This window comes from Lissotriton vulgaris, chromosome 2_1 (assembly GCF_964263255.1).
Source record: "Lissotriton vulgaris chromosome 2_1, aLisVul1.2, whole genome shotgun sequence".
Lineage (NCBI taxonomy): Eukaryota > Metazoa > Chordata > Amphibia > Caudata > Salamandridae > Lissotriton > Lissotriton vulgaris.
The window spans coordinates 190,924,040-190,928,878 of NC_141687.1; the positions used below are offsets into that span (position 1 = coordinate 190,924,040).

Genomic DNA, 4,839 nt, shown 5'->3' on the forward strand with positions numbered 1-4,839 from the left:
TCTTTCCCTGGCTCCCTCACCCCTCCTCAACTCCCCGGAACCCCCCCCTTCTCTTCTTGCTGGCAGTGCCTGGCGTCTCTCTGTTCCTCTGCCCTTGCGCTCTCACCGTCTCCTTTCCTAACCCTCCGTGCTGCCCACCCCCGGTCAAGCCTCTTCCTCCATCCGCCTGTCCTGTCTGCACTTCAGCCTCCCGCCTCGTTTGTCTTTCTCAATGTTGAACTGAAAAGAAGCTCTCTGCTGTTAGAGTAATGTTTCACATATCCATTGTGATTGTCAGTAAGCGTAATTGAAGGACTTTATTGGTGTTTGGAAATGTTTTGTGTAACTGTCATCCCACGATTGTTAATTCTTGTAGCAGTAATAGTTCGTAAATCGCGCATCCATGACAGACTGGCAGGCAGGCAGCCTTGTTTAAGACCGTACTCAAAGAATAATGTTATGCCCACTCCAGATAGACGGGAGCTGTTGGAGATTGCTAAAGCAAATGCGGCAAAGGCCCTCGGGAAAAACGTGGACTTGCCCCCGAGTCTGAAGACGGATCCATGGTTTAAAGAAGCCCAGAAAAGGAGCATCGAAGCAGACGTTGCAAAGTTTTCCACGGTAAGTATTTATTTAGGCAGGGGCAAATGTTTAGTTGAGGATACATGGGAACAAGACTAAACTAGACGTGTCTTTGTTTATTTGTGTTGATCGAGCCAACTTTATACTTGGTATTTTTAAAGTGCTCACGCCTAGAGCTAAGCGCTAATTGGTAGAAGATTCCAGAATGAAAACATACCTTGAATGTTACATTTAAACACCTTCTGTTTGGGACGTGTTTTCGATGTTGGAAAGTATGAATGTTTAAGCCTTTCACAAAATAGACTCTTATTGTCGCATAATTAACGTTCTTGTGAAAGCCTGTACAGTATGCATGCTCACCCCATATAACTGAAAACTGTTTAAATGCCCTGATATTGTTGGTAACTGTTCTTTTTTGTACTGTTCCCTTAAGCTCGGGGCTCGTTGCCCAACGCAAAGAATTCTGATGCTGCCTAACATCAAACACATGGGTCCGATGAGATTGGGTTAATAAAAATGTGTCCGTGTTTAACTGCTCTTCACATTTTATCTTCAATGTGTTTTGCTTTATACGTGGTAGTATCTGTGGGCAAACTATGCAGATTAGATGAGCACACTCAGACTAATAAGTGGCTGAGTTGCGAAAGGGGCTCAGTTGAGTGGAAAAGTACAGGAAACGTTAAATATACCCCTCCCCTTTAGGCAAACCAGTTTCGAGCACCTACCAGAGGACTTGAATGAACCCTTGTTGCTAGTAAACAGTTCATGTCGTTTCAGGTCTGGTCTTAAACGCGGTGGCCTATCTGCCAACGATTTTGGGGCACACCAGTAGGTGAGGGGGGGGGGAAGCAGAGACACTGACAACCAGAAGTGTGTGATAAAGGCCGCTTTATTGGAATCAGGTGCACATATAACATATCCCCCTTGGCCTGTGCCGAACAAAACTACTGCTCACTAAATAACAAACTGCCTGACAGCCCCCCACCCCCACCCCTAAATGTAAACCCGAACATTGCAACTGTAATACAACAACATCCGCTCATCAACCTGCCCCTCTACTAAATGCCCCTAATGACCTCCATGACCCCACCCCGCTACCATACAGTCCCAGGCCTCCAGCAACACCACCCTATCACCTTAGGACAGCGCCCCAACAACGCACCTGTTCCAGCGACAAAAAACACAAATGCAACCCTAACCAGTGCACCATCAACCAACAAAACCCCTCGAAACCATGTCCCAGACAACCCCCCCCAGACAAGGAAAAAAACCCCGGGACCAGCCAAGACCCGTCTAAAGGGAGGGTGGGCGGGCCACAAAAATGCCTAGGACCTGGCTGCTGTGTCACCGCACCACAAACAGTGTGCGGTGACACAAAATGGCCGGTTTTGTACCACCCCAGCCGAAAAGGAGCCCAAAAACCGCCCAACCAGCCCAACCAGCCCAAAGAGCGCCGCTACGGCGAGCCCCTTGTGTCAAGCTTCCCCCCCCCCCCTCCCCCGGTGCCCCAAACATCCCCGGGGGGGCGAGCCTCCCGTTGGTCGGCCACCCCTCCAAATCCCCATTGGGGCACACCAGTAGGTGAGGGGGGGGAGGAAGCAGAGACACTGACAACCAGAAGTGTGTGATAAAGGCCGCTTTATTGGAATCAGGTGCACATATAACATATCCCCCTTGGCCTGTGCCGAACAAAACTACTGCTCACTAAATAACAAACTGCCTGACAGCCCCCCACCCCCACCCCTAAATGTAAACCCGAACATTGCAACAGTAATACAACAACATCCGCTCATCAACCTGCCCCTCTACTAAATGCCCCTAATGACCTCCATGACCCCACCCCCGCTACCATACAGTCCCAGGCCTCCAGCAACACCACCCTATCACCTTAGGACAGCGCGACTCGAAAGTCGTTTACGACGTTCGACCCCCCCCCCCTAGGACTCCTGCCTCCTGGGATACCTGACCACCCCCAGGGCCCCGTCTAAAGCCTCCTTCAGCTGCACTACATACAGCTCCATGCCATACCTGGACAGGTGAACCCCATCCTCCCGGAAAAAATAGTTCGCACCATAGCGCAACTCCTGGTGCTCCATCCTCCCCACCCCCTCCCTGGCACAGAAGTCACGCATCTCGCGGTTGATCTTCCTACGTGCCCTATCTATGGCCCCTGGGCGCTCAGCTCCCCTCCACACCCGCCTGGGAATAAACTCAGACCATATGACATGGCAGCCCGCCCATTGCCTCTTGATTTCCCTCAGGTCCTGCTTCATCTGTTTGAGTAGCGCCAACCCCTTGCACTGCACCAAATCGTTTTCGCCCAGGTGAATCACCACCACATCCGGGCACACCCCCCCCTCACCAGTGTGTTCAACAACGGCAATAACTCATGCCAACGCCTACCCCCTTTTCCCCTCCAATGACATCTGTACAACCCCGCATCCAATCCCAAATTGAGCGCCTGATGCCTGTCCCACTCCGCTTGTCCTGCCCTCTTGACGAACGAATGTCCCACAATATACAAATTCAGGACAGCCACTTCCGGCCCCGCCACAGCACCTGCAAAGACACATACATGAAAATCGGGAATCACTGCGACAACGAACCATCCGCCTCCCTCAACCGCACATACGTCCTGTAACAGTCCGACTTCCACCGACCCAGCCTCTGTATCTCTTCTTTACCCCAACCCCTTCGTGCCGCCTCCGTCGCCGCCCGATCTGAAAAGAATGCGTCCCGAACGCCAGGGGATCCTCCCCCATGAACCGCAGGGCCCGCCGCAGAACCCACAACGCTTGCGACGCCGTCACTCCCCCCCCCTACCCGACCAAAAACCTCCCCCTCCTTCTCGCCACCTTCGGCCATCAACCTCCTGCCCCACACTGCCGGGCACACCCCCTCCCTGTCGCCCGGCCCCAGCACCACCCAAGTACCAACCCCCCACATCTTCCCCATGAACGCCACCGCCGACAACTTGCCCGCAATCGACACCCGCGACAAGCCTCTATCCATGAGCGCCAGCATGAATCTTACCACCTGTTCCTCGCGCTGCCACCTGTCCCTGCTCCGCACTGCACCTGACTGCAGGAATTCCTCCCACGCTAGCTCATACGCCTTCCACGTAGACACTGCCACCAACGTCTTCACCAACTGAACGACCCGGACTCGCCCACCGACCACAGGTCCTCCGGCACCGGCGTCCTGACTTCCTCCGCCGCCGTGGCTAGCCCATGGAACCTCTCCCACTGTGAACGAGACAAGGCATCAGCAATGTCATTGTCCACTCCGGGAACGTGGCGCGCCTGAAACAGTATGTCATTCTCCAAGCAACGCAAGACAAACACCCGCATCAATTTCAGCACCTGCGGATCCCGAGCCGACTGCCTGTTCACTACCTGCACGACGGCCATGTTGTCCACTCGAAAAAGCACCCTCTTATGCGCCAACGCCCCTGCCCACACCGTGACCGCCACCACCAAAGGGAACAACTCCAGGAACGCAATGCTCCTCCCGCCCGCCTGCCAATGGTCGGGCCACTGCTCCGCACACCATTTTCCCTCCCAGTACAGCCCGAAACCTCCGACGCCCGCCGCATCCGAGTACATGGTGACATCCCACTCCCAGTCCTCCGCCGGCGCCATCGACACACCATTGAAACGCTCCAAGAATGCCCGCCACATGCGCAGGTCCTCCTTCATCCCCGCCGAGAGGCGCACATGGTGATGTGGCAACGGCAAACCCGACAACGCCAAGCCCAGACGCCAGCAAAACGTTCGGCCCGCCCGCACCACGCGGCACGCAAAATTCAAATGTCCCAACAACACCTGCACGTCCCGCACCGTCACCTTCCTCTTTGCCAACATGCCATCCACCAAAGCCAACATTGCCACCCTCTTGTCTTCCGGCAGGCGTGCTTCCATGGGGACCGAGTCGAGCTCGATACCGAGAAAGGACAACACTGTACTGGGACCGCACGTCTTCTCTGGCGCCAAGGGAACCCCAAATTCCCCCATCAACCCGGCCAAACCATCCAGCAGCCGCTGACAGTCCGCCGCACCGGGCCGCCCCACCAGGAAGAAATCATCCAGATAGTGCGTCACTGACTCCGAGCCTGTGCGCCTGGAAAAAAACCACTGAATGAATGAGCTGAACCGCTCAAACAGTGCGCATGAAATGGAACACCCCATCGGCAGCGCCTTATCCACAAAGATGAGACCTTGAAACTGGATCCCCAGCAACTGGTAATCCGCCGGGTGCACCGGAAGGAGTCGGAAGGCT

The 4,839-nt window shown here is 54.6% G+C and overlaps 1 pseudogene; it reads right to left on the reverse strand.

Moving 5' to 3' along the window:
• Positions 1-2,498: 2,498 nt before the first annotated feature.
• LOC147729822 (uncharacterized) lies at positions 2,499-4,481 on the reverse strand (annotated as a pseudogene).
• Positions 4,482-4,839: the final 358 nt, after the last annotated feature.